Raw genomic sequence first — 13201 nt, 5'->3', positions numbered from 1 at the left:
ATATATACATATATATATATGTATATAATAAAAATGTAAAAAGAAATGATGAAGATTTAAAGTTACTTTTTAAAAAACTTGGCCTTAAAGAGAAAAGCCGTGGCTTGAGTTTCTTAGGACAAAATATGGTGAAGGGAGAAGATTGATTCCGAGCTGGAGGTTTGAGGTGGTGGTTCTAAAATTTGATTATGACTTCTCTCCACAGTTCAGTATTAAAATTGGGAAAGCTGGACCCATCACGTTTTCAGCAGAATTCTGTAAGTGCAAGGAGGGATCTAACTTCTGATGTCGCCTCTTATTCAGCCTCTCAAAGACAAGTGAGATCCAAGCATCAGTCTCTGCTGATGAGGTCAACTCACCTGCTGGTTTCTTTTGGTAACTTCCCTTCTCTCCTCCCATCCCTGCTTGTCCCCTGCCTTTGCTCTCTCTGTCTCCCTTCTATCCCTTCATCTCTTCCTGCATATCCCTCACCGCCCTTTCTTTTCTTCTTGCAACAAACACTTGATGACTCCCTTGCACAAGCCAGAAGAGAGACATCCTAATAATTCAACCACCCGGCACACAGAGAAAGAAATCAACAGACTTGTTAAAATCGTATTTTTCTTGATATTCTATATCTTTATCCTCTCTCTTCTTCTAGAGAAGATTTTAGTCCTGAATGCATTAAATACACCATGGGCAAGTAAACATCACTGTGTATGTATCCAGAGAACAACATATTTGCTGAGTATATTTGTTTTGTCTGTAGTTAGACAGGAGAATAAGCTGCTTCGAGTTTAGTTTCATTTATGATCCCTGATGACTTACCATGACTCATGAATAAATAAGAAGGTATAATATTAGTAGGAGAAGTAAAAGAGGAAGGAAGGGAGGAATTTGTAATAAGGAAATGATAGGGATCCATGATGGACATTGACAAAGTATGTTACAAAAGGGCCTTTCCCTTGTTATGATGACATGGCGGCAAACTCTCAGCTCCAATTTTTTAGTGACCAACAAAGGGGGAGGGAGGCTAATAAAAACAGTTACACAATTCACTGAACATGTGAGATAAAAACTGACTTGTTTCTCAGCGGTAGAACTATGCTTAGTACGGAAAAGAGAAAGAACCCCAACTCTGGATGTAATGAGCAAGGTCACCCACAGCAACCTGACAGAGGACATGATGTTAAATTCTGTAGGCCTGTCACTTTCTCAGTATGAACTGATGCCAGCACAGCTAAAGCCCTCCTGTGGTACAGCTCAGGTCCCCAGCATCCTGCTAATCTGGCTTCATTTGTGACAGATTGCAGAATTGAAAGAACAGTGTTGAAATATATATCTTAGGGGGTTTCTATTGCCTGAAGACCTGATGCATGAATTTATTTTTTCATTCAGTAACACTTATTGAGTACAAAATACACACCAGACGTTGTACATGCTGTAGCAACTGAATCAGTTCTTGGTGGTGGGCAACATGAGACTTAGTTAGCAGTGACTCATCAACAAAAGAGAGTAAGGTCATTTGAGGCATCCTTTCTTCTATGCATCAAACCTTCCATTTGATCATTTGATATCGCTGTAAATATTTATTGAGATTCTGAATACGCTGGGCACTGTGCTAAGTGCTAGGATCAGCAAGATGAATAAGACAGGTTCCCGCCTTCAAGGAGTCACTGCCTAATGAGGGAGAAAGTTCATGTTCAGTCTGGTACTACAGTGAGACTAGGGACCAAGTACTATGCATGCTCAGAGATGAAAAATGAACAAATAAATAATTTTTCTAGTAATGAAGCCCCAGAGAAAGAACTTCTGTGACTGGTAACTTTCATTAGATAGAGTAGAGATGGTCATGAAAGCAGAGATAAAGTGAACAAGGGTGTAGAAAGGAATGAAGACACCTTAGGATGTAGGAATTAGCTGCTGAGCCCCGAAGATGGGTGAATTTGGGCTTGGGAACACTTATGCCATTCAGGAGATTTGGATACAGGACCTGAATGGGATCCAACACAACCATATGGAGTCCTGAAGGTCAGGGCAATATTTAATACAGCACCCAATTCAAAGTGTCCATTACTTGTGCTGTCATTTGGTCATATCTGCTTTGCCTAGGAATGTATTGTTTAAACATCAAATGGGATTTAGATACTAGATGCTTGAGCAGAGGCCATGAGGACAGAAACTGACTTGATCTTAGAAGTACTGGAGTCGAGGTGATGAAAGGTCAGCAGAGTAGAGATTATGGTCAGAGGGTCACCTGGCCTTTCTGCATCCTCAGACAGAGAGCACACACTCTAGCAATGAGAGCCAAGTGCTCTCTTCTGTCTAGAGTGTTGGTCGGCTGTTTTACTCAGAACAGATCTTTTGTGCAGTGTGGGTGGTCTACAATCCTAAGACTTATTTTCAAATGCAACCTCATCAATCTACTATGCTGGCTTGTATCTCAAATATTGATCTCCTTGGGGAAAATGAGTCAGCTCAGTGTAAATTTTTTTGGGTAACCTTTGACCCTGATGAATTTTGAAGAAGGCTACTCTCTTTACCAAGCTTTCCAAATTGAAAAAAATAGATCATCTATGTATATGCAATAGTAATAATATCTATTATTAATATTAATTACATAAGGTATAATTAATATAATACTAAGAATATATTATATTACATATAATATAGTAATAATAATATCTGTGTATGTATTCTGTGGCAGGAACTTCTATATATTATTTGTATAATTCTTTCAGTACCTCTGTAGAGGGGATTTCTTGGATGTGCAAGACTGCTAAGTCACTTGCTCAAGGTCACACTTTGGGCTGGGATTAAATTTAGACAGTCTGACTGGTGGCTAGCTCTTAATTGTTAGACCTTGGTATATCTATGTCTGTATCTATATATACGGATACAGATATATCTATATCTATCTATCTAGAATTAAATGAATGTTTGTAAAGCTCAGTAGAGTGCCTAATACATGGAGGGGCCACAGGGTCTGTGGAACAATGGTGAGGGAAGTAGACTCCAGGGCCAGAGCTGCCTGACCTCAAATCCTACCTCTGCCACAAATTAGATATGTGATTGCGAGTGAAATCACTTCATGCCATCATGCGTAAAATGGAAAGAATGTTTACCTGTGTTATTGTAATGATTAGATGAAGACAATGTTCACACTCATGTAAGTGTGTGCCATGACTACTGTCATAATCAGTGCGAACCCAAAGTGTGGGAACCAATCCTTTCCAAGCAGGTCAGGCTAGATGCTCCTTCAGTGGCCAATGGAATTCAGTGACCACTGGAACTGGGGGGTAACATGTCGATCTTGGTGGGTCTCACACATGCTCTGGCTCACATGGAGAAATGAGGGTAAGTCATTTTAGTCTGGGCCCTTTCCCCCCAAGCCCCATGGGAGAGAGATGTGTCAGGCCAGCCGTGCAGGTCACTGGGTACAGATGCCCCCAGCCTTTGAAGACCTGAGACATTGGGAATTGAAAGGACGGGCGCCCCACTGGGCAACGGTTCAGCTAAAAGTTCACATTGCTGCACATTTGAGAACTTCCTGACCAGCCGCCCTAGTGTCAAAGGGTTCTGAACCTCTCCTTGTCTCCAGCCCTGACATGGAATTGTGAGCGAACGCTTGCGTTCACAAGACGGCACAAGGCATCAATGGGCTGATTATGTCAAGACATCTGAAGACAAAGCAAAATGAACTTCAAAAGACTTAGGAAGGCCTGGAATCCCCTTTCAGAAGTCAGCAAGTTCAGTTGTTAAAATTCCCATATTGGACTCACATTTTGGCTTTGAAATTACAGCTCAGATGGCAAACAAAATTCTTTACTGTATTTACACTTCTGATAAAACTGGATCACCCTTGACTCTTGTTTAAAAAGATATTTATCTTTTCATGGAGAAGGCTTCCCTTTTTGAATGCCATTTCTACATTTATGCTATAGCATTCACACTTCTTTCATATATATGTGTGCACATATTTATACACATATAGTTTTCCCCCTCAAATGGAAGGAAGGGATGGGAGTTGGAAACCTTAATACATCTTTATTATTATTATTATATAGAGGATAGCAAGTTTCTTGGACTTTGAAAAGGAAATACTTTCCAGCTATTTAGCTTGGCAAGTCTAGAAAAAAGGCACACAGGATCTAATGAAAGGATTTTTTTTAAGGAAGGAAAGGATTTTGTGAAATGGATTTTAATAAAGGCACTTAGGAAATATAACTTAATCTAAAAAATATTTTTAAGAATATACTTCCTGCCTATTTATTCTTTTTAAAAAATATGTAGTGCATTCCATTTTTACACAGAGATATATGCAATTTCCTGGTTGGGGATTGATAGCAAAAGGCTGTTCTGAAGTCAAGCAGGTTTAAAGAAAACTCTTATTATAAAATAAAACACAGAAACAGTAAATCATTCTTTTTCTTTGTACCCTTTCCATTTTTTACTATAAACAACAACAACAACAACCAGTAACATACTGTTTTACTTTGCATACATATGGATTTTAGGAAAGTATTGCCTTTGCTGCTGGAGAAATAACCCAGACGAAAAAGAAGTAGCACATTACAAAATCTGCAAATCCCAGAAGTCCACAGCTTGAAGACAAACATATAGCTGAGTGGATTATAAGGCTAACACTCACTTAGACCGAGAAATAGAAATTTCCCAGATATTCCAGAAACCCTTCACATGTGTTCCCTTCCTCTCTCCGAAAATAACCACTATCTTGACTTTTGGAGTAATCACTTCCCTGTTTCTTTATGATTTTGTTACCCATGTGTACATTCTTAACACTGCAGTTTATTCTTACTCACTCTTAAAAAGCTGATAAGTTTAAATTTTTCTTTTGATCTACTGGCTCTCCTTCCATCCCTTGCTTTTGCTTACAATTTATCGTTGAAGATCTTTGGTGGTTTGTCCTGTGGAATTTCCTACTTGTCTGGATTTTGCTGATTGGGTACTTATGGTGCTGTTCAACATGTTTCTCTGTCCTCTCTGTAATCTGCAAATCAGAAGCTGGATCCAGAGTCCAATAAAACTTTGACTCAGTCATTTTGGCAAGACCACAGGAAGTGGCATGTTATTTCATTAGATAGCATATGTCTGGTTGTCTCTCTTTCTATTATGTCAACAGCCATTGGGGCTCATTGCCTAGACCTATTAATTTAGTGGAGATTGAGAAATGGTGACATTCTAACTCAACATCTCATTTTACTTTATAGCTGGAATAATTTATAAGGAGACACTGCCCTACTCTATTATTTGGTTACATAGTTTTATAGTTTATATAAAGAAGTCAGGAAAAATGCTTGATTTTTTTCTTCTTACCTATTTTTAACGTAATGAATTGGTGCTTGGTGTTCCTCAAAAGTTAATAATTTGAGTTTTTAGAAAACATCATTATAATTCATGAATTTAAGCATATTTAATGGGTTTAAACACAGTACATTTCTTATCTTTATTCAAACCTAAGTTGTCCCATTTTTGGCCACCAGAAATTTCTTAATATTGGCAGCTGAGTTCTTTTGACATGACCTAATTAGTCTTTGACAGCATCTTTTCTATTTGGTAAGACAAAATGTCCTTGGTAGTTCCTATCCCAACCTTGGAATTAACTATTTCTCTAAGAAACTGTGGTTTCTTCTAGTAGGAAATTATATTTGAAGATCACAATCTGGGCACTCCAGATGCTTATTGCAGCTAGATTAGTCATGTTTCTAGACATTTTTGTTGGGTTTATATATTTAAATATAAAATAGCTTGTAAATTCATAATGATGTTTCCAATTCAAATTCAGAGTTGCAGGATTTTTATTTAATTTCTTCTATATCATGTATGTATCTCCTTTCTTCAATACCAAAAGCCTTGTGCTTCAAGGACATAATGCATGAGAGAGTGAAAATATTCCATTATTATTCATTTTCTTTACCCCACATGACATAATTATACACACAGTAGTCAGGATAACAATACTAATACTGCCACTACCAATTACAATTACCAAAAGTAGTTTTTAAAAGATTGAAGCTTCACTTTCATTTAGGGTTTGGAAAGCTACAAGAGAACATCTTTCACACCCTTACAACAACAACAAAAAGCCATATAACCTACAAAGTCATATTTTTAGTCCAATAGAGATCTGATGTCTCCACACAAAGCAGATAAACTGAATTTCAAAGATTAACAAACCCCTCTGAGAAAATATGAGTCACACAAAATGTTTTACCTCTGACAGAATGTGGGAGGAAGAAGTAGTAGCCCTAAAAGTGGGTAAAAGCAAATAAAATTGTAACAACTTCTTATATGTCAAGTGAGGGATAGCATGATAATGTAGAAGTCTCAGACATAGGAGAGTCCTACATATGCTCAATAGCACTTTCCACTGGTCTGCATTGAATGCTAATGAGAAAGTTCAGGGACAGGAAAGAAGATCTGAGAGTAGGATCTCCTTCCACAGTGAGGATGAGTACCCTCTGTCAAAGTTTGAAGGCAGAGCAGGACTACTTGGAGTAGCTCGTCCATACCCTGGGCCCTGACTGGTGGCCACCCTAAGACAAGGGGAAAACATTCTCCTACTTCAAAGCAAAGGTTGGCTGCAGCACGGGAAGTCCTCACTGGCAGCACTGAAATTAGGGAAACCCCTCTGTTGCTAGAAAAAGAAGAAAGCTCACTTACACCCAGGACCCTGCTTTGATGAAAAACAGATCTACTGCCACTGGGGGTAGACAGGAAAATCACTCTCATCCAAGAACTTCTACCATTGCAAGGTAGAGTCTGAATGTGACACAGAGGAATGGGAGTTGCAGGAATGTTGAGAAAGGCAAACTTTAAAAACAAACAAACAAACAAACAAACTTTTGTAGATCATTTATATTTAGTGTAATTGTAAGCATAACTGAATTTAAACTTACCACTTAAATTATGTTCTTCTCCTTTATTCTGCTGTAAAATGTTGCCCAAATGTCTGAGGGTAATCTATATCTTCCCTTGATAAGTTAGTAGCCGCTTTTACCTGGATGCCTAAGGAATTTTTATCTTTTTCTTTTAAATATAGTAATATTTCTTGTTATTTCTCAGTATATATTAATATCCTCAGGTACACAATATGATCTTTCAATATGAAATTTCAAATGTTACTTAATTTTAGGAAACTTTTCTTGAATTACAGTCTTTAGAATTTATTCTGTTCCTTTGTTTTGGTTTCCTTCTTGAACTCTGGTTATTCACATATTGGAGCTTCTTCACTATCTTCAATACTTGTCATGTCCTGTTGAATATTTTTTTCACTTATTTTTTATTTTAAAAATGTTTCATCTATTATTTTTCTTGAAGCATTTGTTGTGTTTATTTGTTCTATGCTCCTTATAGTCCAATCTTCTTTTCTTTTCTTTTCTTTTTTTTAAGATTTTTTTATTTATTTGTTTGACAGATAGAGATCACAGGTAGGCAGAGAGAGAGAGAGATGAGGAAGCAGGTTCCCTGCTGAGCAGAGAGCCCGATGTGGGACTCGATCCCAGGACCCTGGGACCATGACCGGAGCAGAAGGCAGAGGCTTTAACCCACTGAGCCACCCAGGCGCCCCCAGTCTTCTTTTCTAAAATAATTTGTTCTCTTAGTTTGAGTTACTTCTTCAGTTCTACTTCTGTTTTTTCTAATTGTGATTTATTTTGTTCTTTGTCTTTCATATCATTTTCTTTATGTTTTCTACTCATTTTGAAATAATAGATTGCAGTTTTAATCTGTTTTATGGACATGTCTTTCTGGCATGTTTTCATTTTCCATTTTACATATGGCTTTGTCTTCTTTTCCTTAAAATAAGTTTTCATGGAGCCTGACCTCCATAGTTTTCTACTGCTCAATTTTTTTTTTTTTAAGATTTTATTTATTTATTTATTTGACAGACAGAGATCACAAGCAGGCAGAGAGGCAGGCAGAGAGAGAGAGAGGAGGAAGCAGGCTTCCTGCCGAGCAGAGAGCCTGATGCGGGGCTCAATCCCAGGACCCTGGGATCTTGACCTGAGCCGAAGGCAGAGGCTTTAACCAACTGAGCCACCCAGGTGCCCCTCTACTGCTCATTTTTATGTGAAATTGGTTTCTGCTAATTTTTAGAGGACAGTGGCTTTCTTCAGATAACATTTTTTTTTTTTTTTCCTTTTTTTTTTTTTTTTTTTTTATTTTTTATTTTTTATAAACATATATTTTTTATATACATATATTTTTATCCCCATTTTTAACATCACAGAGATCAACCCTCTGTGTTTTTAAATGTACTATTAAAAATATAAAGGTTTTATTTCTTGCATTTCTTAGTTTTCTTTTCCTTCCTTTTCTGAACCTTTCCTTCTTTTATCTGAACCTTCTTTTTCTCATCACTGTTGTCTGAGACCTGATCGATTTGATCCCACTCTCATAATTTTTTCCTCAGTGTGGTGCCCTGTCCTGAAATGGAGAAATGGCTGTCAGTTTCAAGAATTCACAGGGACTAGACCGACCCAGGATTTTTAGTTCTTACTGCAGACCTTTCACACTCACTCCTGGGCAAACTCCTATTGGAATGTCTGTTTCAGCTGCTGCTGTGCTTCTCAGTAAATATTTATTGACTACTTGTGGTTCTCCTGTTCTTAGGCACTTTAACTATCCTCTTGCTTCCTCTGCTCTTCCAGCTCAGATGTTCAGACAATATAGATCCTATGGTTCTATTAGAATTTTTCCATCACCCACTATATTTCAGGCTTGAGGGTACACCTTGTCACCACATTTTTATATGTAGCCCATGGGTATTGGTTTGTATCTAGCAGTTGTGGAAATTTGAAATCTGAAAACTATATTTCTACTGGTAACACCTTCTTAGAATTCCTTGCCCATTTCTTGTTTTTTTTTTTTTTTTTTTTTAAGATTTTATTTATTTATTTGACGGAGATCACAAGTAGACAGAGATGCAGGCAAAGAGAGAGGAGGAAGCAGGCTCCCTGCTGAGCAGGACCCTGGGATCATGACCTGAGCCGAAGGCAGAGGCTTTAACCCACTGAGCCACCCAGGCGCCCCCCTTGCCCATTTCTTCTTAAATAGCTGATGAGTAATTCTCTGAGAACTTTTGTCTTCATTGGACATGCATGATTGAACTATGACTTCGTCTTTTTCCAACTAGTCCATGATTCTGGGGGAATTCATTCATTCATTAGACATTCCCTGAGTACCTACCACTGCACATTAGACAGCGGAGATGCAAAATTGATCATGACGCAACGGGGTCACAATCTAGGATGTCAGCTGTGAAATGATGACTTGCATGAAGGAAGGAACAAAAGAGAGTGGGCTGGGGGCGCTGTAGAGTGGAGAGAATGATCATCATAGATCTCTGGGCCTAGTCTTTCTGTGTAGAATAGAACAGGCTCCTACATTCCTCTTTTACTTATTTGCTTATCATCACTATTATCTTGACCATAATAAGGTACAGATGCAGAGGAATAATCAGCTTAAACTGTGCTTTCATATTCTTTCATTTGATTTTCACAATACCTCTAGTACACACTATAATTACAGGTAAGGAATTTGAGGTTACAGGAGAAGTAACTTGTTTGGGGCCATTCTACTCAGTAAGTGACAGAATCAGGACCTAAAGTTTGATGAGTCTGATTCCAAAGTTATTCTTTGCTCCATAGCCTGATACCTCTGTTGTTTTTTTAGAATTAGTTTGAGGATATTTGCAGCAGACTTCAGCTCACAAACACTTTTATCAAGTTCATGATGACAGAAATTAAGGACTGGCTCACCCAACACCGATCTCCATCTCTTTCTCTCTTGTCTGCCTTCACTACAGAAGCTAGAATAGGTGAAACGTCACCTTCCCAGTCTCCCTAGGTTTAGACTTAGGGTGGCCTTGTGATACATCTCTGACCATGAGATATAAGTCTTCCAGTGCTTCTGGGAAATGTCTTGCTTTCTTGATAAGAAGGACATGTGTGTCAGGTGTCTGGTCTTACCTTCCCATTCTTCACTCTTCAGTTGGATATAGACTTGATGTCTGGTGCCAGGGCAGTCATCTTACAATGATGAGGAAAAGACCAAAAGACCAAAAGATACAGGTCCTGAATCAAGGTTACTGCTTGAGAAAATATGAGAACAATGATAAAGTACCCCTCTCTATGTTTAGTACACCATTAGTTAAGCATATTGACTTTAAGAGCCAGAAGTGTTCCTAAACAAAACACTTGCCTTTGGTAAAAAATAAGGACATCATAGACTTTCAAAACTTCCCTTATTCTAAGCAGTAGAAAGCATTTTCTTAACTAAGTAAAGTAATTCAGATACAACCAGGGCTAGAGTTCCACTTTTGATAGACCCTCTTTTTTAAAATCCTGCAGCATTTAACTTCATACTGAGCCTCACCCAAGGCAGACCAGTGACTACTGTATTTGAGCAGTCAACAGTCATGCGGTTTCTGTTTACTAAGGCATTAACAGAAACATATACTGAAATATACACCACCACATAATAGATCCCAGATGTGTTATTATATTTTTAAAGAGAGAAAAAAAGATAGTTGGAGGAATAAGTAGCCAAAAAGCATTTTCTGTCAATGTGATCGGGCTTGGTGGTAACTAATCGGAGTGAAAACAAACCAAACTTAGAAGGCACGCAGAGGGATTAAGATTTGGTTCACCTTATTTAAAATCAACAAATGATCACTGAGTCTTCCTCAGAGCCAAATTACCTGTGTTATCTCCTCTCAACAGCTTCATGCCTTTCTGGTTGTTATTCCAGTTCTAAAGACAATTAAAGGAAGGTAATGGACTACATGGCTCCAGCCACAGAGAAGCCAAACTGGGATTCAACCCCAGCCTGCCTTACTTTAAAGTCCACATGATTACTGATTCAAATGACTCAAAAGCAATTATAATGTCTATAAATAGAAGAGGGAAAAGCATTATTTTTAAAAAGCAAATGCCATTCTGGAGAAGGGAGAAAGCTTCTCCTGGATGGCTCTAGGAAGGTGACCAGTAACCTTTGGTAAGTGGACATTACCAGAAGGCAGGCTTTGACTCCACTACCATCATCCTGAAAATCTCTACTTCCGGCCAGCTATGTATCATACAACATGGCAGGTGTGTCTCTAAATGATGTAAATAAAAACAAGACTCTTATGAATCCTGGAAAAAAAATAAAATCTCACCAGGGATATGGAACGCAGTACATACATACAAAGTGATTACACATCTATCTTTGTTGTTAGTCCCTGGTTTGGGGCTGTGTTCTGAATGACTGAGATTGCCATGTAATCCATTTCTACATAAAGCAATGAGCAGAAAGAGAGACAAATGTCCAACCAGAGCTATGCCACTAACCATCCCTCAAACTCTATAGATAGTGTGGATTCGTGAGCCATAAGAACATGCCAAAAGGTCAGCCACTACAAGAAGGTAACCTCACAGCCTTACATGTACCAGAGGCAGATATGCACATGCCTCATCCCTTGGACATTTTCTTTTAAAGGTTCCTACAGGACTCTTTGGATTTGAGGGGTGAGTGTTATCCATCCAATGGACTTTGTTCCTGGGTCCTGTAAAAGGGCTTGTTGAATAGGTAGAATAATAGATGTTCTTTGATTGCTATACATTCAAAGGCAAAAGAGTAGCTGCTGGCAAACTCTCTAGGTGCTAGAGTGTGGATAGTGCTTACAGTTTAATGCAAGTTGATACACTCCTTGTACTCCACACCTGGAATAGCTAGATTCCCCAGAGAAGGTACCACAGGAGCTAGAAAGTTACTCATTTTGCTCTCCATTAAACATTTAAAACATCCCACATAGCTCTCAGGAGGCTTGGGGAGTCTTACAGGAGTAGACGGAAGGAGACTATAAATTACTTTCACCTGGATGGGTTTTGGGCCAAGGCATCCTAAATTTTAGCCACTCAGGAATGGAGGAAACTAAGGAAAATCCACTCCATAAATCCAGTGTAGAGTGGAGATACTAACCTACTAAAAAGGCTGTCCTCTGGAGGATACTCAGGACTTGCAAATTACTATATAATGATCTTATCCAAACTCTGGGCTGTTAACGTGAATATTGTCCAACAGAAGGGCAATGAAGTTTGAAGTAAATCCCTGTTCTTTACTCAGGAGTCACAGAGATGGGGCCCAAGATTCTCCACCAGAAGTTATACTAAAAGACACTTAGGCTATCAAAGCTGAATCCAGTCCCCTGGGAGGGGAAGAGTTGGTCAGCAGAACAGGACCCTATTGAGGCTGGCCAGAGAAGCTGGAAACTAAGTAGCACAAAAACTCATGATTAGCAAGGGAGTTGTGATAGAAGACAACCCTATGGCCTGGACCCACCTGGAGACTGGGAGAGCTGATATTTGGGCATCCGGGCTTCCCCCCAGTGGAGAAGTCCCCAGTCTACTCAGCAACCTGGAGAATCACAGGGTCTCTATGGGAGCTAAGTGGCCATGGTCACACCTCCAAATCATGGGACTGGGAACCTAACTCACTTCCAAATCCCACAAGGTATGCCATGGAGTCTATTGATGCAACCTCTTATTGAAGGACTTAGCTCATGAACCACCTCTTCTGCACACCTCCTTCAGCATTGGTCTCCATCCAGTATAATAGTCCTCAGACACATGTACACATTTCATGGCCCCTTTTCTGATCAACTTGCTTCAAGCTGCCTTACATTCTGCTCTTCCTTCCTTCTGCTTTGCTGACTCATCTCTCTGTCATCCTGCAGACTCAATGCCCAGTGCCCAGTGCCACTCTCCAGTTTGAATTTTGGCATCCCTCTTCACGACCGGGTGGACTCTCTTCCTGGCTGTCCTTACAGTTGGCGTAGGTAAGCCTGGTGAAATTCCACCTCAGCACAAAGCTCCAAGGGCAGCTACTCTGCTGGGCATGCCTAGGCCCACTGACAAGACCCACGCAGTGACTGGGTGTGTTGAAGCCTGCAGGTGGATGACATCCTTGAGCCAGCAGCAATCTACTGGAAGAGAGAGAGAACAAGGTAACAAGGAAAAGGTTGTTCCTCTGATCTGTTCAGAGGCTCACAACATTTTTCAGCAAATTGTTGGTTTTCTTACTTTTCTGAAGGTCCCCAAAGTTAGGGAATGGTGTTAGTATTAGAATCAGAAGGGATCAAATAATGGGATTTTTAAATAAAATCAGGTAGGAAAAGCCATAAAGGACAGTGAATTCCCCCAGGAACTAGGAACAGCAA

This window comes from Mustela lutreola, chromosome 8 (assembly GCF_030435805.1).
Source record: "Mustela lutreola isolate mMusLut2 chromosome 8, mMusLut2.pri, whole genome shotgun sequence".
Classification (NCBI taxonomy): Eukaryota; Metazoa; Chordata; class Mammalia; order Carnivora; family Mustelidae; genus Mustela; species Mustela lutreola.
This window is presented reverse-complemented; position numbering follows the sequence as displayed.